The sequence below is a fragment of the Cryptomeria japonica genome, chromosome 3 (genome assembly GCF_030272615.1).
Source record: "Cryptomeria japonica chromosome 3, Sugi_1.0, whole genome shotgun sequence".
NCBI lineage: Eukaryota > Viridiplantae > Streptophyta > Pinopsida > Cupressales > Cupressaceae > Cryptomeria > Cryptomeria japonica.
The window spans coordinates 773673133-773699141 of record NC_081407.1 but is presented as its reverse complement, the minus strand read 5'-3'; positions in this window follow the sequence as shown (position 1 = coordinate 773699141).

The window sequence follows — 26009 nt, the reverse complement described above, 5'->3', positions numbered from 1 at the left end:
CAGAATGTATACAACATGATTCATAATGTCCTCAGAATTTATACTGAAGTAATGAATTTTTTGTCCTTCGGCATCGAATAGTTGTTAATAGTAATTAATAAAATTACAACATGATTCTAGATATTTTTCCCTTTAGGTTTTACTTTTCTACTTTTCAGAGTTTTCAAAATAAGAGACTCGTAAATCATAATCGTCTTTCATTTCTTGGACAAACCTGTGAATCGAGGGAGATTCAGAAACAACTACTAGATTGAGGAATACAAGTTGCAATAGAGACTGTCTGCGCCAATCTAGTGAAATAGAAATTCCAATTTCCGAGTAAAATCTAGAACACCTACATCCCGCCTTTTTTGCTTTTGGTAATCTCATGGTCCAATTTGAGGGTTAGCATTTTTAGGTTTTTATCTAGCATTATTTTGAATTATTGACAATAATAGTGATGGGGAAAACGGGATGCAGTAGTTCAACAAGAAGCCAAGTGAAAAAAAAAATGTACCTAACTGAACTAGTTAAAACACTAGGTTTCACTGATGAATACCATGATATTTATGACCCTGCTATCCATGGTGAAAAGCATATCATGGATATTAGATATACATTGTCTAGTAAGGCGGGAGATGCAAACAGGGTAAAATTTACTATTTTCAACCCAATGTTACAACAAAAAACAAATAAAATCGCATCGTGGGATGTTGGATTGGGAAGCATGGTGTTTCCTGAAGTATTCCCTTGCCCTGATTTTGTCATGGTCTGCGCTGAAAATTATGATGAAGATAAAAAAGCAATTGTCAATAAAAATACAAAACAAGAAATTCTATCCATAAACGAGGGAGAATTTGCTCGTTTGTTGAACCTAGGATTTGAAGCCAAAAACTCAAATGTCCAAATTGACCTTGAAAAGCTGGCAGGGAATTATGATAGTCTCGATCCAAGTCGCAGAGATTCATTTATCAAAGCTCTAATAAAGAGTGGTACTGGTATTGTATTGGATCAAAATCATAAGCCTCCTTATGATTCTAACATTTTTGTTCCATGGGTTGGGGATACTATTTCCTTGCTGTCGTTTTTCCTGGGATTGGAAAATGATAGGGAAGTGGGTGCAAGCCTTCTTGAAATGATTTATAATATCCATTGTGTAGGTCAGCGAGTAAGATATAATTTTGTTGAGCACGTTGTTCAATCCATGCAAAAACAATTACTAATGATCAAAAAAGGTTCCTGTAAGACATTTAGGTTCTCATCCTACTTGTGCTATCTCCTTCTATCCAAGTATCGTGCAATATTTGAGACCAACAAGCTTCAAATTGTGAGCTATAAGATTGATGAGAAGATTGGGAAGACAACAAAGTGTCCAATATATGATTGGACACCAAAGATAAGGATGCATGATAACAGGAAGAACTACAACCATTTTGTAGACTTCTTTTTGGCACCAATGTATAATGAAATTACAAGCACTCCAATGCCTAGGTTGCCTGTGTCTTGTAGAGATTGCATTCAACTCAGAAGTCAAATAGAATTGGTTGACTGGTTCTTCATGGAAGATTTCACTTTGTTAAGGTTTTACGGATCGGCAGTAAAACCATACAGACTTCCAATACATGTGACATACAGGGTATTTGCATTAGAGTATGTACGGCAATTGGAGAGCACAGATAGGCACTTCCATGGTCAACAAAAGAAGAGCATATTTCCTTCCTTGCCTTTCTCATGTGGAGGGTTCACATTTGAGAGAAAAGCATTCAATGTGGCACATGATTTGTTGAGAATTTTTAACTTTGGTGATGAGGGTCTCTGGTAGTATGATCCAATTGGTGTAGTTCAAGCAAGGCTTAAGAAAAATGGGAACTCTTCAGCATTATGTCAACATGAAAGTAAACCATTGCTAGAAAAGCTTAGAAACATGGACTCCTGGGCTAAGGTTAAAAAAGAGATGGAGAAAATTGCAGCTGACAAAAACATTTCAACAGAAGAAATTTCATCACAAATTATGGCATTGCAAATGCACATAGAGAGGACAACAGAGGAGGGCCAGGGCATCCAAAATAGGAGGTCCTACAATTTCTACCTAAAATCTGCTAATCCATCTAACAAATCTATTCCCAAATCAATTCTGCACGAATGTAAAGAGAATTATTTCACTCAAACCAAAATAAATGATTTTTGGAATATGAGGAGGAATCTCGGTGAACCAAAGACAAGTACAGAATTTGAGAGCATTGACGAGGATGTAGAGTTTAGCAAATTGTGGGGTATGGAGCATGGTGGGATTGAAGGTGATGATGATGAGCATGAGGTTGCCATTGAGCCCCCTCCAACAACTACTACAGTCCCGAAAATATTAGGTGGAGTCAGTGAGTCCATGAAAGAAAAATATAGCAAAGGGGCAAAGCTTGTGGAAAAAATGGGTTTTGAAGGTGGTGGTCTAGGTCCCAGAGGAGATGGCATTTGGTATCCACTTCAGGTACAACTTCCATCATAGTCAAAATCAAAAGGTCATCTTAAACCAGTCATTGGACTTGATTCTTCAGATTCATCATGGATAGGTACTACTCATTACCCTAAGGGTCCACCTACATTTGTTTCAAGTTCAAATCCATAACCACCAGGTCCACCACCACATCATGGTATTCCCATTGGTGGTGAATCAAGTGCCACTGCCACTAGTGGGGAATTTGGGAATAGTATTCCTATTATTGTTCAGTCAAGTGTCATTGTGATTGGTGGGGTTGGCATGGGTACTACTACTGATACTAGTTGTCTTGGTGTTGGACAAGGTCAACATCAAAATATCTCTCGCAAGAGGCCACTAGAGGTAGATACTCAATCTCATACTATTGAGAATCCTATATCAAGTGCCACTGACACTAGGATTCAATCATTTGCAACTTCAGATCACACACCTCAAAAGACTATGAAAACTACACATGAAAGTGTCAGTGGGAGTGGGACAGCATCAGGAACTGTTGTTGGTAATCTTGGTCAAACATTAGTTAAAACCACAGGAATAAGTGGAACTGGAGCCTATGGTATTCCTATGTCACCTTTCAAACATTCAATTGCTTCAGCAAGCCCAGATTTTCAATTTCATGATTACTATGAAAAATATGAACACACAACAAAAGCAAATAAAGAAAAAAAGAAAGCATTTCATAGGAATTTCGTGTCTGAAGTTGTAAACGAACAGCCTGCAAGGAATAGGGTATTTCCAACATATGACCCACAGAAAGATATGATGAAGTTCATGGTTCTTATGCCCCCGGGCCCATCTAAAGATAAAAATCCACCACACAGTCAGATAGATCCCTCTCAATTTCAAGTTAGCACCCTTCAAATGGATTTTTCCAAAGTACATAATGTGGATAAAATTAGTGTGTCAAAAAGGACTAACGAAGTGGTCTACACTTCACTGCTAAAGGTGGAGAGAGAAAAAAATAAACTGGAGAAACAAATAGAAAAGTTATAGGTAGACCTGGAAAATGAAAAAATCAAGGAGGAAAGCAGGAGATAGCAAGTGCAATGATTTACAGAAAAGGATAAAAAATTTGGGCTCTGCAGTAGAAATTGTAGAGCAGGAGAAGATGGATGCAAAATTGAAGGACCTGACAAAAAAACTGGCTAAAAGCAGTAAAAAAATTGTTGAGGAAAAAGCCAGTATTCAAAAATTATACAAAAGTTATGAGTCTGCTGCTGCCGAAATGAGAAAATTATAGGACCTATTGGATCATGGGAAGGAAAAAGAAAAACATTTGCAAGAGGAAGTAGAGGAAGAAAGAAAAAAATGTGCACAAATGAAAGAAGACCTACACAATGCAAATGATAAAATAAAAACTTTGGAGGATAGATTGAAAGATAACATGAAAAATACAATGAAGTATATACAAGAAAACATTTGGCGGCAAATAATGCAGAGGAGTGAAAAGTTGTGTGAATGGTTTCAATTCACTGAAAGTATGAGGCAAATTTTTATAAAAATCAAAGGGCACTATGAGAAGAGCACACATGTTTATTCAAAAGAGGAAATGGCAAAAAAATATTTGAAAGTACTCTACAGTTCCAGTGATAGCTACTTGGCATCCAAGGGAATTAAGAGTCGCATTGATGCCACAGTTAAGACATCATCTATCTTTCAAAAATGCCAAAAGCTAAGGGAAACATCAGAAGTTATGGAAAGTTGTGGAAAAAAGATAGCGAAGCTGCAAGAAAAGAAAAATAATTTGATTAAACTTGGTTTGCCCAAGCCTGTTGACACATCAAATAAATTCATTGGAGAAGAAGCTTACAAAAAAATCATGTAGATAAAAATGAAGTCTAATTTAGACTCGCTTCCAAAGGACACAACTCCCAAAAGCTTTCTGGAATTCATCCAACCATTTACAACTCTAAATTTGATATTGGATGAAACAGTGATGTCAAGTAAATCTTCTAAATATGGAATGTTGACGAAGTTGGAGTTGACTTTCCATAGTTTATAGAATATTGACCTTCCATTAGATGAAGAGTGGAGCACCCTACAAAAACTGGCAGAAAATTCTTAAGAATCATAGTATGTATTGCACAATTTTCTTCTTTTATTCTTAATTTCAAGGTTTTATGTTTTTTAAGTTTGCTATTTTGCTAATCCAGCCTATGAATCTATTTTATGAATAGGAAAAAAACAGCACTAGTTATTGCTATTTTGCTAATCCAACCTATGAATATATGATGCACAATGCAAAACTTCAGCCAATAAATTTGTATTCTCAAATTCTCCCTTCCTTTAACATTTACTCATTTCTGTATTTCTGATTAGTAGGTTTTAGGCACTACTATTATCTATGTTTGATTTGTCACTGCGTGAATTAATATTTAATTTTGAACTTTGTTTTTTGAATAGGAGACATCAAACATGTACCAGATGTTAAATTGCTAATACGGCCTGTGATGGCCATATAAATATGTGTTGAGTTTGTGATTTTGATGTTCAGTGTTCACATGTTGCAAACTTGCAATTTGACCTGAAGTTGTTGTTGCTCCCTTGTTTCTATAAAAGGGAATTCAGGGTCATTTGCAATTTTGTAAAGGGTTCTGAAACTTTGTATTCACTTTTGCATGGACATTGGAGAATCACACAGGAGTTGTTGTTTCTCTCTTGTTTCTATAAAAGGGAATTCAAGGTCTTTTGCAAAGAGTTCTAAAACTTTGTATTCACTTTTGCAATTGGCATGGAGAATCACATAGATTGGTGTATTACTATTGAATGAATTGTATCATATGGCTATATTTTGAAAGAATTAATGAAAATCTAAGTTCTCTACATGTGTATTACTATTGAATGAATTGTATCATATGGTTCTGAAATGTATCACACAGATTTGAGACTCAAACATGTATAAATAAACAATAAACATCTTTGTAATTGTATCAATAAACACATTATGGTTTTTTTTTATTATGCTATTTTAAATCTGGAAATAGAAAGTTGAAAAATACAATTACAAATCAATATTAAATTCTAATTGCAAAAAGTAACATTCTTTTGTAATATGAATGATGAGATACAGTAATAAGATTAATAAATACCAATCTCTTACAGTTGCCATTCATCCTCATCAAATTCAGTGCTTTCTTTATTTTGATTCTCGTCTGTGGTTTCTTCACTCCGAGTCTGAGTCTACATATCTTCGTCGCACTGCATCTCAACGCTACCATTAGGTCCAGTAGTCCCACTGGCACTTTGGTTTGAAGTGTTGCCCAAACCTCTTCTTTCACATTTGTACCTCCAGATTTGCAGTACCCTATCGTAAGGAAAAGTGTGGACATCATACCTAGATGTATAGAGCCTCAAGCAATTTTCCAAATTTTTGTCTAGTTTGTTTCTTAGCTTTGATTTTAGGAACCCCAAAGCACTGAAAACTCTCTCATCTTCCACCGAACCCAATATCATGGTAAGACATAAATCAGCAAGCTTCACATATTATGTCATTGAATCACACAAGGATGGGTTCTTAGCTATATATTTCCAAAGCCTTGTTATTGATCCCTCTTCGCGGGGGTTCTCCATTTTGGCATATTGTTGTTTCATAGTGTATGCAAAATGAGATGATTGCTCTCGAAGATGAGTTTCATCTAATATTCCATTTATAGTTACTCCATTAAATTCTCTGGATATGCAAAATTGTTTTATCAAAGTCAGTAGCTTACTTTGAAAATCAGATGCACCATTGAGGCTCCAATAATGAGGAAACACAATAGACATGGCTTCAAGTAGGTTGTCAAGAGGGAATCTGCTTCTAATTTGTGAGGAAAGATCATATGAAATTTTCTTCACAGAAGTAGTTATAGTCTCAACAATCTTGTCGAAATCTTCCTTTGTAACTCTTGCTAGTTTCTTCTTGGGGCGCTTTCCTGGTTCCTTGGGGTCGACCGTGGCATAGAAGTGCATTGGTATCTCAACTCCCCGTACATTGGCACATACCTCCCCGTCTGCACCGATTTGTAAAAAGTTATCAAGATTGTTCAAATCTGTGAGTGTCCACCACTTAACAAATTTTTCATTAGATAGTGTTGGTTGATTTCGATAGAGATTGTCGAGGGTCATGCATGTCATCTTACGCAGCATAGCATATTCTGTAATATACAGAGCTCTTTTTTGGGTAGCCTTCATAATATTCCTCATTTCCTCTAGCATGGGCAGAAGAGCTGCTAAAGTTAAGAGTGTCTCTAAATTACTTAACCTGCCAAGAAGTTCAGGAAATTTCGGTTGATCTAATTCATCGCAAGTTGTGTGAAATAGTCCAATCAAGGATGGATATTCTGAAAACACTCGATGTGTTGGACCATCCAAAGAGGTCCATCTAGTATCATTATCCTTGAGAATCTTGTTCCCATAAGTTAATCCATCAACAAAGTGTTGAAATTCCATAAATCATTTGGGACTTCGACAAAAGTGTGAGTAGAGCTCTCTGATTAAAATTTCAATTTTTTTAACCGAAGCAAACTTGCTCACAATTCCAAAAGCTAGATTCATTATGTGAGTCATGCAGTGAATTGCAGTAATGTATGGTGCAAATGAAGTTTCAATCTTTGTACAAAGACCATTCCTGTGACCTTGCATTACCGAAGCTCCATCTGCTCCAACACAAACCAATTTGTTGGCTACCGTCATGTCATCCATACCTCCATATTCAATTAAACTTCTCTTTACTATTTGAAATAAATTTTCCACTGTCGCACTTTCCTTCATTTTAGCAACAGATAGTAGATGAGGTTGGCAGGTATGATTCTCTACAGTATAAACATGCATGCATACCCATGAAGTATTGTCTACTGTCGTAACTTCGTCTAAAGAAAATGCAATGAAGTTTGACTCTCTTATTTTTTCCTGTACATCTTCTTTTTCAACCTCAGCAAGACAACTTGCCCATTCCCATCCACTGTTTACTAACCAGTGTCTATTAGGATATTTAGGAACTTTCAAAAAGTGTAATAAACCACTAATTGATGGGAAATCTGTCATAGCACGCCCTCTTCTCAAAATATGAAAAACAACGCTTAACTGAACAGTTTTTCCCAGTTGTTCTATTTGCATTGCTTTTCCAAAAATAGCTTCAATAGAACCTTTAACTTCAGCAGGCTTCATCTGTAATTTCTCATGAAAATAATACTCTTCGGCATTCCTCACATTCTTACATTCATCCTTTGTTTTCCATCTTATCACTGATTTTTCAACCCCGTCTATCATTTGTTTTTCATAAACTTTACCCATATGCTTTTCTATGGTGTCAAATTTTAGCTGCAACCTAATTTCCTTGTTATGTTTCCAAGTGCAAATCTTACACCTACATTCTATTGGAGGCTCGCCTTCAATTGGATTCTCGACTGGTTCAATGAATGGATACTTTGATGCCCAATTAATTTGAAAATTCCTCACTGACATATCCCACTCTCGATCCTTTTTTTATTGTGGTTCACCCTTTTTTGATATGGCTTTTCTTTTCCCCTTGCGTGCATTATCATCAATGGCATTATCACCCAAGTCAATTATATCATTCTAGCTAACTTAGGTATCTACCAGATAATCTTCTTCAAGATCATCCTGATCAGAGATATCAGGTTCGCCGTTGTCTTCAACATGCGGTGTAGGTGGAAAATTTTGTACTTGTACTTGTGATGATGTACCTTCCTGATTTTCACCAGTACCACAATCTTTTCCAATGCCAAAGTACGAAGACAACGTTCTTCTTTTTGTTGGCCTCTCCCGGCCTCTCCTAGCCTTCCCCACATTCAGGTTTCCTACCCCTCTTCCTGTTCGACATCTCCAACGAAATAAAGGATGCCAAAAAAATATCAATTTGCTGAAGAAGCAATAATAGACTATAATGTATAATATGCCACTTCAAAAATATGATCGCTCACCTTTAGGCTTTAGGTCACTAGCAGTTGCCAATACAATCAACAATAATGATTTTCCTTGGTCTGAAACTTCGCTATTGATCAAAATTTAGAGCCTAGAACCCACCAGATTGTGTTGAGATAGATCTGATATTTGCATGTATTTATACTAATCCTTATATGGTGAATTCCGTGGGAATTTTATATGGTATAGAAATATTTGGCGAATCTCGCGTAACTATAACACGACTTATGTAATTTTCAAGGTGATTATAAGTCATCCAAATACCATTTATGTAATTTTCGAGGTGATTATAGGTCGTCCAAATAATAGGCGAATACAATATAGTTGGCGAAAGTTGGGGTGAATGGAGACACGCGTCGGCAAGATGTCAGGCGAACTGGGTCACCCTGGCTAACAAATCTTCACATGCCTATAGGCGAATTAAGGTCATCTATTAAGGAAACCTCAGAGAGTGTAGGCGAAACAATTAAATTTACCGTGTGTCCACCATATATTGTATTGGCGAAATCACCGCATAGAAATATTTAATTGCATAAAACATATGGCGATCGGGTCGTGACTTTGATGGAAATTGATAATGTTCTGGCGACATGGCCACCCCAAAGCGGTACAAAATATTCACCATTTCCGACATGGTTGACGTGAAAAATTTGCCATTGGCGAATATTTGCCACTAAAGTAAACTCTGATTCTTAGGGAATATAAACAAATTGTAATACAACCAAAGATAATTATTTATGTGTGTGTAAATAAAACTCAATTTAAAATATCTAGTAATAATGTGAGAAGAATTTTCTTCAATAGATCATCTCTCTTTCAATCATGATAAACATCCACATGTTCTATCTCTAAATTCTCAAGTAGTAATATTTAATAATTATGCAATAGGGTATTTTTGACAAATATGTTTAAAAGAATCTCAATTTCATTTCTCTTGTTCTCAAAGAATGTTCCATGCACTAGATTTTAAACTTGTCAACATCAAAAAAATTATTAGGTACCAAATTTTGAGGAACCTTTCAAGGTGAGAAAACTTTATATGCATCATTCATAATCACTTTATTTGGTACACATGTAAAGTAATTGATCCTTTATATCATGAGTAGGCTAACATCTATCACAACTATTGTGATTAGTTATTGAAGGATGCACTTGTTAGTTGATCTTGTAGCATGGTGTACATGCATGAGGTGTGTTGGTATTTGCCATCAAGGATCCACATGGTCTACCTTAGTCAACATTGGAAATTATAATAAATTGTGGGGTCTCCTCTTCACATCACCCTCCATATGGCTATTGACTCAAAAACTGAGGAATATAATTTTTTAAGTTGGCCACCTCACTACATCCACAGTGTATATTTTTTTGGTCTCATGTGGAGCTCCACGTGGACCTTGTGAGATAGGGTGCCCCACAATCAAGCCATCTCCCCTATATATAGTTTGAACTAACAATTAAAATTATTATACTCATAATTTTTATGTTGAGCATTTACAATTCATAGTTACCTCACATCATTATCAAATTACAAAAATATTTCATTGACAACTAGAAGACATATATCTAAAATTTTATTGATTCCACATGTTAACATAATTCATTGGTAAATGTCAAATATAAATCTTCAAGATAGATATAGTTTCAAAGGACATTAAAATTGCATAAAACATGCCTCTCAAGGCTACAATGTCAAAAATAATGTGTATAATGATTTCTATAAAAAAAATAGAAAACCTTTTCACTCAAACCATGGGTAAAAAGATAATGGACTTGATGTTTCCTGGCGACTTGAAAAATTTATGCCATCAATGTTGTCCTCCCTTGTTGTTGGAATTAAAGTTCCACTTACATGAGATAGGGTTAGGCTTTCAACACAATGCTAGTTACATGAGATGGTTTCAAACCTAGAATTAGATGATTAGTTACATGGGATGTAGTCGAACTTATTAAATTCATTGTAGTGGAATAGTGAGGGACATGGATGTTCATCATATCCCTATATAAATGCATGTTTTTTAGGTAAATAGTTTAATGAATTGCTTAAACTCCTTTGTCTATCTAAATCACTCCATGCCACCTCAAAATCATTTCCCCTTCTTTTTTGGTCTCTTAGGATCCTCTCTTATGCCATTGTCTTTTCCTTTTTCCCACCTTTCAATTATTTTTTGTTGTTCTCTTGCTTATTATTGAAGGTCTCTATCTAGCAATAATTCATGTTTCCTTTCTCTCTCGTATTCATTCTTTCTTTCTCAAATTTATCTCTTTGATTTCTTTCTTCCTTTGCTACTAGTCTATCAAAAGTTTCATTTAGTCATTTATTGTTAGGAGTTGAGACTATCAAAAAAAAAATGAATTTTATTACACTCTTTGTATTCCTCAATTATTTGTGACAATGTGAATAGGTAGTTTGAGGAATTTGTTGATGTTTGAGCTGGTTAGGGAACTATATTTTGCATTGTTGGAATGTTGAGTTTCTTGGATAACTGGCTAATTATCTTGATTTTCTCCCAACACTATTGTATTATCTTCATTATCCCAACCTCCACAATTAGCATATTTGTACCATTCAAACTCATTCCATCTAGGTGGGAGAGATGAGAAGGCAACTATGTCTTCTTGTTTGATGGTTGGCTTGGATAACATGGAAGACTGAGTCCATATTCTTGTTACTAATGTCAAGTCCCTTCCATTTGAAAACAAACTTTAGCCTCTAAAGAAGTATTGGATTCATATACCACTAGTTTAGGTGTTGTAAGATGTAACTCCCTTGTTGTAAGCAAGTCGTTTGCCACTTCTACTTCAAAACACAAACTCTTGAAAAAATTAGAATGGTATGAATTGAATAAGTGTAATCATGTATACTAAACTGAAATGTGTCACTAGGATATATACCATCCATAATTTCATCAAGATTGAGTGGTCATATACCTATCCTCTTGAAGCTTGTTGTGATTTTTAAATGGCTTGCTACTAAGTATCATTTTAATTTCAATATTTGGATACTTGGCTAGCCACATACTTCTTTCAATTTTAAAATATGACTTCAATACATAAAAAAACACTCACATATAGTGGTTGTAGTTTATGTGAAGTGTGAGTTGGGAGTGTTAGCAAGCCATCTCTAATGGCATTGTCTCTTAGATTGTCAATACAACACCATGGCTTCCATGAGCATAAAAAAATAGTGTGTTGATTGGTTGGTGAGACACCATCCATAATTGATATGGTAAAGTGATGAAAACGGTTCAAGAAAGCTTATTTAGTCATCCATGCATGGGTTTTGGAGGCCATGTGAGCACTGGGTTTAGAACTAGCAATATAATTTTTTAGTTAAGTTTTAACCTTGAACAAGTATAAACTTGGTATGATTTTACCAACAACATTCACACAACATAAAATGATAATCCACTCCCTATTCTTTGGTGTGATATAGGAAACACTTTGGTGACCTCTCTTGGCCAACATTTACATCACTATGTTTCTACTAGTTTGAATCCAATTGCATCACAATTTTATATTCTTTAAAGACCATATGGATTGACATTATAAACTTTCAACAATGTTGTATAGAGTACAAACACCACTACTGGCATGGGGTTTAGTTCTCTATCTCTATCAAGTCCTTTAAAATTCCTCAATGTGGGTTAAATGTTATACCTTTTAAAATGGATCTACCATGAATTAAGTTAGGCAACCCATTCTTAAATGAGTTGGGTTATGTTTGGTAGATTTGTGCAACTTCTACATCGAGATTAATAATCTCAAACAAATGGTGCACTACAATCATTTCTTTATACCATTTGATAATTAATGTCTCTTCTTCCTCTCAAAAGACTATACAAGGATGTTTCTTTATAATCACTGCAATGTCACCTAACTAGCTGGTGAGTGTGGTGGTCAGGAGTCCTTGTTTCTTTGTTGCACTTCTTATTGAGAATCCATTGTCCTCAACATCCTTTAAAACTAAATCCATATACTCTTTGGTCCACTCCCATCACACTACAATCTTATTCATTTCAATAATTACATTCACTTAAAAAATTGGTTGAATTTATCATGGAGTGGTCTTATTAACAACTTATGTTTCTTCTTCTTGTGAGAAGTGTACTCCTCACTTATGTAGAGGTAGTGTTGTCCTCAATCTATTTGTACCATTCTAGTTTTACATATGGACTTTGTTCTTCATCTATAAAGATATAGAAGGAAGGCATTGATTGTTAGAAATACAAGGGGCTCATATTGAACACTGTTCATTAAACTAGATTGTTGGAAAAAATGCCCTTCAACAACAAACTTGTAATTAGAATATTATGAATTTCTTTTTAGTAAAAAGCTAAAATAAAAAAAAGCCTAATACATTAAAGTATACATTTTATGAATAAAAATGATGTCTTTGAACATTATAATAATCACAAAGACCCAAAATGAATCAGGCCTATGGTAGTTGAATAACAAAAATATTGAAGCTAAAATAACAGAGGATGTAATGTATTTTGACCTCATCTTCCATTTACAATTACATAAAGGAACAAAGTGAGGAAATGAATGACACATTGAACTGGACATTATACGAACAAATAAGGCGCCTATTAAGATTACAATAAACAAAAAAAAACCAAACGAATAGAGATGAAGTAGTATATGATGACCTCACATTCCATTTACAATCATATAAAGGAATATAGTTGATTAATAAATATAGTGTAGATGTATAAATCTGACCATCTAGTTAAATAAATATTCAATATTTATTTAATTCATCAAAACCACCTCTATTAATTGAAGTACAATTAATTAATTTCCCCACTTTCATCTATTTGATTAAATAAACTATTCAATTTATTTAATTAAAATCATATAGCCAATTTCTAGCTTTTAATTGAATAAATCTCTTTATTTAATTAAATCCCCTTCCCCTTTTAATTAAATTCACATTTAATTAAAAATCCCCTTCCAATTTAAATAAATCAAAATTTTGTTTAAATTAGGCAAGTTGTCATCCACTTTTTTGAAATAAATCACTTTATTTTAAAATTTAAATCCAAAATTATCTCCCACTTGCATTCTCCTAACAAATCCATTTGCATGATTAATCCTCTTCTAGAGCCTTCTAGATTATTCTAATCATCCTAATTAGCCTAATTCTTCTCTTAAACATTTGCACATTCCTTAAGAGAAGCCACTTCTCAAAAATGCCTCAAAGTCTTTAAAATGCATTGAAGGCTTTATATCCTCAACAAGTTAACCTTCAAAGTCTTCCTAACCATTAATGGTTAATCGAACCTCAACTCATGGTTCGAGACTTTCTCTCTAACTTAACCCTCATTTAACCCAGGGGTCTCATAAAGCACTCATTATTTTGACCCTAGTTATCTTATTAACCCTTGCATAAGAGTTTACCTTTTGGGTAAAAGCTTTATCCATAGGTTAATCCTAATTAACCCTAACCACACTCTCCTAGGGTGACCCTGATGTCTTCTCAAGCATTTAATGCCTCTTACATCTCCTCTCAAGCCACCTCTTGTTGACAATTGTCACCATTTCATTGGTCAAAATTGTAAACATGGATTGAGCAACTTTCAATCCAAGCCCTTGTTAAGATTATTGAATCTTAACCATCCATTTCCCTATTTTCTCTATAAATAGGACTCACTTTCTTCATAATCCATATCTAAGTTTTTATGCATATACACTATAGTCTAATTATATCAATCATTTTAGCCTCTCTTTGATCATAGTATTTTAATCATGAATCATGTTAGCCTAGCTGATTAGTTTCATTATCATATCATCAACTTTATCGTAGCTTAAAATTATATCTTAGCAAGCATTGTTACATCTAGAATGCATTGTATATAGATCATTATCATTCACTATCACTCATTCTTGGAGTTTTCATTCCTAAGTCATTTGCTCAATGATCTGAGAGCAACTGTTGACTTTAGATTTTTAACCTGCAAGCAAAAGACTCCCAAAAACTAAAAAAAAAACACACGTTTGAAGTATCGACTCACGTCGGGTTCACCAAAATGAATGCATGCAAATGTAACAAGTGAAATATGCATAAACTCGACCTATTCAAACAAACACATGCAAACCTCAAAATGACAAGTATGTTGATATGCTGATGATGGGTTGGATGTGGTTGCTCATTGACTCAGCAACATGATGGCGTGATAAGGATGATTGAATGGTAAACTTGACAACATAAGGATAGCATATGAAGAGATGATGGAAATGAGAGAAGAGGCCTAAATTTATAGATTTTTCATGAGAAAAATCAAGGGCCAAGATTCAAAGATAAATGGATGGTTGGGATTGAGTGGAGTGTGGTCACAAATTTGGAGGCTTAGCCTTGTGACAAGTGTCACAAGGAGAAGTGAGGTGCAAGGGTAAGTGTGCTCACACATGTGTGAGCACACATGGGGAAACTCATGAAAGGGACATGTATATGACATGTAAGAGATATGTTGACTTTGAAAGTCACATGTGTAAAAGGTAGAGGGCTTGTGAGAGTGACATGTCTATGACATGTGTAAGAGGTAGGGTGGTCATGATGTGACCTTTCATGCTCACACATGTGTAAGAAAGAGGAGGGTAGGGACACTTGTCACATGATGACAAGTTTAGATCTTGATCCATGTAGATGGATTCAAGGGCTAGGATTTAATTGACAAGGATTGGGTATGAGGTTGAATTAAATAATAGGGAAAATGGTAAAGAGGTTTAATTAGATTAAATTAAGTAATTAAGTAGGTATTAATTAATTGATTTAGTAAGAGGATTTGTAGGACAAGATTAGACATAATTAAATAAATGTAAATTTATTTAATTAATGGAGAAGGATAAACTTAATTAAATAAATACAAATTTTTTTAATTAAGGTTGAAGGCCAAATTAAATAAATGTAAATTTATTTAATTAATAGTGGCAGGTTAAGATAAATGATTAATTAAATAAATAATAATTATTTATTTAATTGGCTAAAATGGGATAAGGTAAAGTGTGGTTGGGTATGGGTAAATTTAGGTGTCTACAACTTTCATTCAGTAGTGCGTGCAAACCTAACATTAGCGCTTTAGAATATCATATTAGTGCATATGAAGAATAACATTTTCACTGTCAATAAACATAAGATAGTGCATGTCAAGGGCAACATAGCCCATCTAAGCATTTTTTATAGCACATTGGATTCATATTTTAGCGCGTAAATAGTCTGTTTTAGCGCATATCTAAAAACATCCAAAAACAGGGAGGAAGTTATCAACAATTTTGAAAATTTAACGCCATTTTCAGATACCCCTTTTGGGCAATCTATCAAACAAGCTTGAATAGAAGAAATTTTATCAGAGCAGTATCATTTTGTGATTTTAGTTTCACATTTTAACCATATTGACTTCAGAATATCGAGTTGATTTATCCAAAGTTAGTCCAACATCAAGTTTCCAAAATCAAAGATATATCGTTCTTTATCAAGAAACTTTATCACATCCTTTTGGACATACTTAGTCATATCAATAGGGGCATATTGAATCCTCTATTCAACTGAGTAAACTTAGATACCAAAAACAAAAGTATTTGTCAACCAAAAAAGAAACTTTTATCACTTGCATGATCACTTCTCAATGGTTCCAAAGGAAGAATCTTCACTAGAAAACTGATTTGAAGAGAAAACAACCAAGCCAAGAGAAAATCCTAAAAAGAAGAAAATTTCTCTACATAAACCATAAACTCTTCCTAAAACATCGTACTTTCTTACACCACTTTCATACCTATCTACGCAGTAAAGGAACAAAGTTTGATGAGGAAGCTTTGAAAACACATGCTTTTGAACCAAAATCAACATTCTCTCAACGTATCAACCAAGGAGGAAAAATCAATTTAGCTTATTTTCCTAAGGATCCAATCACATATTAAATCAACTTAAGTCATGCCAGTTTCTACATGATCCCATAAAAATGTTGGGTGGGACGAATATCCTGAATCAAGCATGAGACACCGAGAAGTCAACACTTGGAAAAACTACCTAAATATGGATGAAGAAGAAATAATAGATGAAATTATTGAAGAGGCACAACGAGACCCTAGCCTACACAAACTTTTAGAAAAACTCATCAAAACCAACAAACATAATTACTTCCTCCTGCTATCTAGAAAAGGTATCAAAATCCCTGTGGATTTTGATAGAAATCAACCAAAACAAACTGAAAGCATCAAAAAGATAAAATCAAGAACACACACCTCTAACACTGATCATGACAATACGCATGATCATAGTGATACCAATGATCAAGGTGACACAATAATCAAGGTGACATCGACCATCAGGATACTAACACGAGAAACAATCCTCTCACTATACTCACGCAACAACTACAAGCACTTCAACAACAAATGGAAGACATACAACAAGGAACTACCATGCGATATTCCTTACAGGATATTTTTCTTTATCCATTTGATTGAAATCTGAACATGGCACCATTTGCACCGAACTCTGAAATGCCAAAGTATGACAAATACAATGGTAAAAATGATCCTCATGATCACATAAGGGAATTTTGCATGATGAGCTTGGAGTTTTCCCACAATGACACTTACATGATGAGGTTATTTCCAAGAAGCCTAGGGGACAAACAATGGAATGGCTTTCAAAAATCACACCTCCCATCGGATCATTTGAAGAGTTGGTGAACAAGTTTGTTTCCCAATATTCTTATAACATTCAATACAAGGTTACCATGCTTGATCTTTGCAACACGAAACAAAAGAACAATGAATCATTCATGATGTTTTTGCAAATATGGAGATGATTTATCTCTAGATATCCCCAAACTGTACCTGAAAAGTAAAAAATGAAAATCTTCATAGACAATCTTAATTCAACGAGATGAGATATCAACTTAAACTACAATGTCTACCTATTTTTAAAAAGTTGATCGAAAATGGCATCCAGATAGAAGAAGCCTCAATCAAAAGGGGAACCTTGAAGCTCTCTAAAGAAAGTGTTAGTTCATCAAACAACAACTCAGACAAGTCCAAATTTTGGACAAGAAACAAGAATGTCATCAATGATGGTGTAGTAGACAATGTTAAAGCAAAACAACCAGTGCTAAACTTATCTGGTGTTACTCCACCAACCAACACTCAAGGAAATACCAATCAAAGAACCAATAATTCAGAAATGAACAATCAAGGAAATATCAATCAAGGGAACAACAATCAAGGTAACAACACTAACACAAAGTCAACACCATATCAACGGAAGTTCGCTTTAGGATTGTAGTGTCATAAAATTGCACCTCCTATAATTTTAACCATATTTGAGGTGCTCAAATTGGCGACGACATCCTTCTTCCTAGCCGAGACCTCTTTTTGCATTTTCACCCCTTGACCCCTTCCTGTTTGAGCCCTAAGGTAGCCTCAGGACCCTGTCTGGGCCCTAAGATGGGGTAGGACAAGGGCGTGGCGCCCCTGTCCCACCCTCTTAGGGTGGCCCCAAGATAGGTCCCCCCGGCCCCATCTGCACTTCAGGATCCTAAATCTCCCCGATGTCGGCCTTTTATGAGATGAATTAATCTTCAAGAGGCATGTATAAAAGGGAGTTGTTTTTCTCATTTGCATAAGGAGGAATGGGAGGCAAAATTCAAGTAGGAATTAGATAAGAAAGCATAGGCGAAGATATACATCATCAAGCATTCAAGCATTCAAGTCTTCTTCATTCATCCATTGGAGCAACATTACAACATTCATTTGCAAGCATGTATGTGTGTTAGGGTTTTGTCATGTTACATGCCATTTCATATGACACTTGTGATTAAATTCAAGAAGCAAAGGAATCATCATCAACAAGTTGCAAATCTACAAGGTATACATTTCTATTGTTGACATTCAAGCATTTGCAATTACTTTCTTTCAACGTTGATTCCTCTCCACAACCCTTCTTTCCCTCTTTTCTATGTGTAGGTTGCAGGTGTGCAGCTATAATTGCAGGTTTGGGCTTCATTTGCAGAGACAAAAGAACCCTTTTTTGTTTTGCGGATTTTGTGGAGGACCATGTACACTGCTGCCACAGTCCCAACAACTTTTCTCCAAATTTGCAGGGTAGATTCGTATCAGTCTGATTAGCTCAAATCCAAAGTTACAGCGCAATCCCAAACTGGTAGCTCTTCATTTCACTCATTTTCTCTCTCTTTTCCACATAGTCAACAAGTCAATCTTCTCATTTACAAAAGAGGATAAATCACACTTCAACCCTTGCAATCCTCTTGGAATTCACATCCTTGTTTCCCTTAGATTTGGATCTAGTGTATTCAAGCCCTTCTTTTGAATGTAAAGTTCCTCTAAGTGAAAATCATTCTAGTGGCTTCCTTTCTCTCTCCTAGGTGGGGAGTCACTAGGATCCAATTTTCCACTTTACATTTTGGTGAACCTGATGTCTTACACATTAATTCTGATTTCTCATTATTAGATATGATTAATTGCAATTTGGATTTCAAATTTTCATTTCCGAGTTTGATCTATTTGCAAAGTTTAGAGGTTAACTGCATAAAAACCCTAATTTTCCATTTTGAGAAAATTAAGCTTGTGAAGTGAAACATTTTAATTGCTTGTTTCAGATCTGATCTATATTTCAAAATTGCAATTCAATTATGTCTCTTTATTCTAAAAATTCAGTGGTTAAATCATAAAACCCTATTTTTTAAGATCTTTCTATTTTCGACCATTGACTGCAAATTTCACTGATCTAGACATCTCCAAATCAGTTGTTTTTTGGATTCTGCAATAATATCATAATACCTATCATCCCTAAAAATTTCAAAAAAAGTTGATCGAACCGTGTGCACTTTTGCCACGGTCGTCGGCTTTTTTCTCAAAATTTTAGGAGACGGAATTGACTGTGTTTTCTGCTTAAATCCAGAAAATTGGCGTACTTTATCAATTTTAACACCCTCTAAGGTCGAACACAAATTCAAATTCAAATTTCAAATTTGCAGTTCAAATTCCATTTTCCCTCCTTTATTAAATTTTCTATGCATGTATGGTGTGAACATTATTCTTGTTTGATCATAAATGAATATGGAGTTCTTGTTTTTTCTAATTCAATTTCAAATTACATTAAAGATGTTCATGATGTTCCCTTTCATGCATATGATGATAATTTAGTTCTCCCTTTTATTCATAGTTATGATTTACCCTCTCCCAACATTAATCTCATTAATGAGGGCACATTGGTGCAAAAAGGGAATATGGACACTTCTTTCAAAGATCTTCCTCCTAAAGATGAATCTTTGGAGAATTGTGTTCCTTCTTCTCCTACAAAGTACCTCCCTCATAAGGATTATTTGGTGCAAGAGGATAATATTATTGCTACTTATCCTAGTGATACCATACCCTCTTTTCATGATCTTCACTCTAAAGATGAAGCATTAATTACATATGATAATCCTTTTTCTAATGAGCGTATTCAACATAAAGATACCTTAGAACATGAGGATGATATTATTTCTCATCATAATGTTCTCTCTCCCAAAAATCAAGAGCCTAAAAAAAATCAAATCAATTCCATTCATGTTCCTAGAAAACCAAGAATTCTTCTTGATTATCATGTTGTGCCTTACACATATATTAATGAGGTAGTTGATGAGAACATAAGTGAAGTTTCATATGCTTTCTTAGTTCCTACAATCCTCTCTTCAATTCACTCAAATACCCCATTTCCTACCAAAGAAGTTCCTAAAGAAGAACTCTTAGAGGATGATTGGGGGTCCTTAGATTTCACTCCTACCTTTTCTAGAAAGTCTAAGACACCTAAATTCCATATTCCAAATTTCTCTTAACACAAATCTTGAAATTGATTGGGCCTCTTTAAACTTTAATCCAATTCCCCCTAAGAGTGAACCTTGTTTTGAACATACACATGGATGCAATGGCCAAATGCTTGAATGTGAGCGACAAAGTCATGAGAAATCACACTTTCCTTTGTCCACATTTTCTCCTCCATTGTCTTGTCAACCCACACATTCTCATTCTAATTTTGAGTTACAACAAGAATATGTGGTGACCAATCTTCAAAAATCCAAATTCATATCTCCTCTTCATCCTAAAGGAAGAAGAAAACATAAACAACATTCTCAAAATTCTTCTTTTTGTAAATATCATCAAACCCATGTCTATTCTACTAACGAGTGTCAAGCTTTGAAAACACAAATACAATATTTCATTATTTCAGGCATGTTAAAAATAACATCTGATAATGAATGGCATATTCATCATGATCATTTAAAATAACATTCAAGTTTCTATTATATTTCTCCTCACTATGTGACATAGTTAGCCTACTTATTGAGGGCTCCTTGTCATTCATGGTGGTACAATTTCAGGTGCAATCATACTTAGTGAGAAACATAATAGTCTATTTTTTTTTGCCTCTATGCTTGGGGGGCAAGAATATTCCTTTTCCTCTTTCTAAGGTTTCACCGTTTTCTTCATGGAGTACATTATTCATAAACTTGATTTCCTTTCTTGCATGGAGTTTTCCTTCATGCGAGCGCATGTCTGTTCCGTGAGTGGGATCTTCTCCTTGCTTGAAATGGTACGTCAATTATGAATAATCTTTATTTAGAGAACCTTTGTGAACCTTCTTCTTCCCCTTTCTCTCTCTTTGAAAATTACCTCTTTTATTGCATTATTCATAAACTTGATGTCCTTTCTTGCATGGAGTTTTCCTTCATGCGAGTGCATGTCTGTTGTGTTAGTGGGATCTTCTCCTTGCTTGAAACAATATGCCTATTATGAATAATATCTATTTAGAGAACCTTTGTGAACCTTCTTCTTTCTCTCTTTGAAAATTACCTCTTCTATTGTGTTATTCATAACTTGATGTCCTTTCTTGAATGGAGTTATCCTTCATGTGAGCGCATGTTTGTTCCTTGGTTAGGATGCATTCCTTGCTTGAAATGGTACGTAGATTTTATGAATAATATCTCTCTAGAAGTTGTGTAATTATTCTCATTGTCCTACACTTTGGGGGAAATGATCTCTCTCCCTCTCTCTTTCTCTAAGGATCCACTTTTCCCTATTGTGTGGATGGTGTGAGCTTTATTACTTGATGTCATTCCTAGTGTGAAATTGTTGGTTGTTTGTTCAAGGGTTCTCTCTTATAAAAGAGGTGTCATTCCTTGACTACAACCTCTTTTCACACTTGGTAATGTACACCTATGATAAATTCACCCATCCCTCTTGGGGCTAAAAGTGAGTCATCCCTCATCGAGAATCCCTTTCTCCTAGGAATAGGAGGAAGGATTGCATTCTTGTTCTCTTCTTTTCTTTGTTCTAGAAGATGTTATATTTGTCTAAGACAAATCCTCTTGGGGTTAGATTTATTTTGAACAAAGATCTCTTCTCCTCCAAAGATCACCTTCACACTTACACCAAGATATCTCTTTTCAACTATCTTATCCTTGCTTGAAGAGTATTCCCTCTCTTGCTTGTATTTATGACATTGTTGCATAATGGTTATCTTCTTTGTGATGAAGGTAGGTATCCTTGTTCTACTTTCCTCAAGATATCAACATTAGTCTATGTTGATATCTTAAGTGGGGGGCACCCACACTACTCCTTTGTACTATACTTCTCTTATGCATTGTACAGTGGGACATTCTTGGAACTAGAGGGTGGCCTCTTAGAGAAAGATGTCATCACTTTTCTTGTATAGTGGGACATTCTTGGAACCAGAGGGAAGCCTCTTAGAGCAAGATGTCGTCACTTTTCTTGTACAGTGGGACATTCTTGGAACTAGAGGGAAGCCTCTTAGAGCAAGATGTTGTCACTTTTCTCTTGTATAGTGGGTCATTCTCGGAACCAAAGCACAGACTCTTAGAGCAAGATGATGCCACTTTTTGCAATGTGATTATTCTCAGAACTAGAGAACAAACTCTTAGAGCGAGATATCTCACCTTTCTTGACACTTGTACTATACATTCTATACAGGTTGTAGCATACTTAGGCATAGACTCCTATGAGGTGCTTCGAACCTCACTTGCACACACATGCGCTTGAGGTTGGGTGGAACTAACCGTGTTCCCACTCTTCCCTCTTTACATGGATCACCCAGACAGGCTCTGAAGGCTAGATTTCCATGTCCTTCTCTCCATGGATAACCTAGTTTTAGGGGCGAGATGTCCATGGTTTCTCTCTTGTTCGCCTTTCTTCTCATGGATCACCAAAGTGTGTATTCATGTTCTCTCTCTTCTTCCTCTCATGAACCCATAGTTTTGCTATTGATGGTTAATGGATGATGTCGGCTTTGCTCTTTTATGTGATCACTTGTGTTTATGTGATGGCATTGGTCTTTGTGTCCTGATTAATTGTTGAGACATCTGAGTATCAAGGTCTCTTCGGCTAGTTGGTTTTTCATCTTGTGTCTTGTTTTTGTCGTGTGTCTTTTGCGCTTTGTTTTTGTTTTGTGCGTCTTTCTCCTTTTTGTTTTGTGTGCTCTTGCATATGTTTGAGTGAGTTAAGATCCTAAGATTGGGGGCTTGGTTCCTCAAGATTAGTGACATCTTATACTTCTTGTGATCTTGCTCTGCATCTCTCATCTTCATCTCTCTCTTTCTTCTAATTTACCAGCAGTAGTGGCGTAAGCCATACTCTCGCTAAAGTGGGGGCTAAATGTAGTGTCATAAAATTGTGCCTCCTACAATTTTAACCATATTTGAGGTCCTCGCCTTGGCGACGACATCCTTCTTCCTAGCTGAGACCTCTTTCTCCATTTTCAACCCTTGACCCCTTCCTATTTGAGCCCTGAGGTAGCCTCAGGACCCTGTTCGGGCCCCAAGATAGGGCAAGACAAGGGTGTGGGAGGATAGGGGCACCATGCCCCTTTCCATCTTCCACCCTCTTAGGGTGGCCCCAAGATAAGTCCCCCCGACCCCATCTGCACTTCGGGATCCTAAATCTCCCCGATGTGGGCCTTTTATGAGATGAATTAATCTTCAAGAGGCATGTATAAAAGGGAGTTGGTTTTCTCATTTGCATAAGGAGGAATGGGAGGCGAAATTCAAGCAGTAATTAGATAAGAAAGCATAGGCGAAGATATACATCATCAAGCATTCAAGCATTCAAGTCTTCTTCATTTAACCATTGGAGCAACATTACAACATTCATTTGCAAGCATGTATGTGTGTTAGGTTTTTGTCATGTTACATGCCATTTCATATGACACTTGTGATTACATTCAAGAAGAAAAGCAATCATCATCAACAAGTTACAGATCTACAAGGTATACATTTCTATTGTTGACATTCAAGCATTTGCAATTACTTTCTTTCAAGGTTGATTCCTCAACCGGGGTTTGACTGAGGTAAACCCCTATCCACAACCCTTCTTCCCCTCTTTTTTATGTGTAGGTTGCAGGTGCACAACTGTAATTGAAGGTTTGGGCTTCATTTGCAGAGACAAAAGAACCCTTTTCATTTCACATATTTTGTGGAGGACCGTGTACACTCCCGCCATGGTCTCGACGACTTTTCTCCAAATTTGTAGGGCAGATCCAAAGTTACAGTGCAATTCCAAACTGGTAGCTCTTCATTTCACTCATTTTCTCTCTCTTTTCAACATAGTCAATAAGTCAATCTTCTAATTTACAAAAGAGGATAAATCACACTTGAACCCTTGCAATCCACTTGGAATTCACATCCTTGTTTCCCTTGGATTTGGATCTAGTGGATTCAAGCCCTTCTTTTGAATGTAAAGTTCCTCCAAGTGAAAATCATCCTAGTGGCTTCCTTTCTCTCTCCTAGGTGGGGAGTCACTAGGATCCAATTTTTCACTTTACAAGGATAAACCCTTGAATCAACATTTTGAGAACTGTTGGCAAATAAACTCATTACATTGCCAAACACAAAGGATTTTGAACCTCAAGTCAAGCCATCATGGTGGAATGATGCACACTATTATCAATATCATGGAAACAAAGGGCATTGCACAAATGATTGCCTAAGGTTGAGAAATTTGGTTCAAGATTTGCTAGATAACGGTGACATAATGGTTGATGGTCATAAAACCAATGATGATCATGAGGCCTTTAAAAATTCACTTCCAAATTATGACAAAGGTGCATCATCATCCTCAAACAACAAAGGGGCCCGTATCAATCATGTATACACCAATGTTATCAATCACATATCGACATCTGATAATCAAGTCAATATCATTAAGATCAAAGACAAACAAGGACATGTTCCAATCAATGTGACTACACGAGATCGATCTAGATATGTATTGAAAGGGAGTGCCTCCAAAATGACAATATCTCCGAACACTCAATATAACCTGGTAGATCAATTGAAGAATACACCAACTCACATATCCATATTGGATCTTCTCAAGATCTCACCTGCACACAAGGATATTCTTGAAAAGGCTCTTGTTGACACTATAGTTCCAAATAACTTGGATATTAATTGATTCCAAGCCATGGTGGGACATTTAACCGTGCTTCACGATCTATCATTTTTAGACAATGATGATGTCTCTCTAAATCATCTGCATAATACTCCACTCCATATCGAAGTCCTGGTCTATAAACATTGAGTGAAATGAGTACTAATAGATGGAGAAGTCGATCTAAATATATGTACTTTAAAACTTATCTGTGCATTGGGTTTCTCAGAAATAGCCATTGCTCCTAAGAAAAAGATAAGAATCAGAGCATATGATGATGAAGAAAGATCATCAAAAGGACTCGTGGAATTACCTATTCAAGTAGGACTAGTTCAAAGAGATACTCTATGCCAAGTCTTGGACATAGACTTATCTTATAATATACTTTTGGGTCATCCTTGGATCCATGAAATGCAAGCAGTGCCATCCACATATCATCAATGCCTAAAATTTCCATATGATGGACAAGAAATTTCTATTACAACAGACACTAATCCTTTCCAGTATTGCAATAATCTCAAAGCAGTTCAGAATGTTCTTGTACCACATAATAGGGAAGATGTCGCTTCCACATCATCAAACAGTAACGATCCACTTCAATCTCTATCCATATATTTTAAGAAAAATATGAAGTTAAAAGACAAAGGTGTGGGAGAATACTCTTTTGAGCCATCTTTATGTCTATCAAAATTGCCAATTACACCAAGCTCTCATGGGCAACCATCAACTTCAAGACAAAAATCTTCACAACCTATCAAAATGTTTGATGGTATGTTCATTCAAGGAGGAACACTAGCAGATGAAATGAAGGACAAAGATATTTTGAATTGGTTGTACAAGGATAATGAGGACACCCAAGCAACAATGATAAGTGTCACTCTCTCGATAGAGCAATATGGCAACGGATTCAAATTCATGCAAAGGATGGGATACTCAGGAAATGGTCCTATCGGCAAACAAAAAGAAGGTATTGTAGAACCAATTCAACCACACTCATAACTTGCCAAGGACAAATCTAGACTAGGATATGGACATCATCAACATCAAATTGATCAACTGAACCGACAATAAGAATCTGCATTGCAACAGAGTAAAAAACAAGAGTCTACGTGGCAACAAGATCAACAACAAGAAACCATGCAGTGACAACAAAAGAAATAGGAAT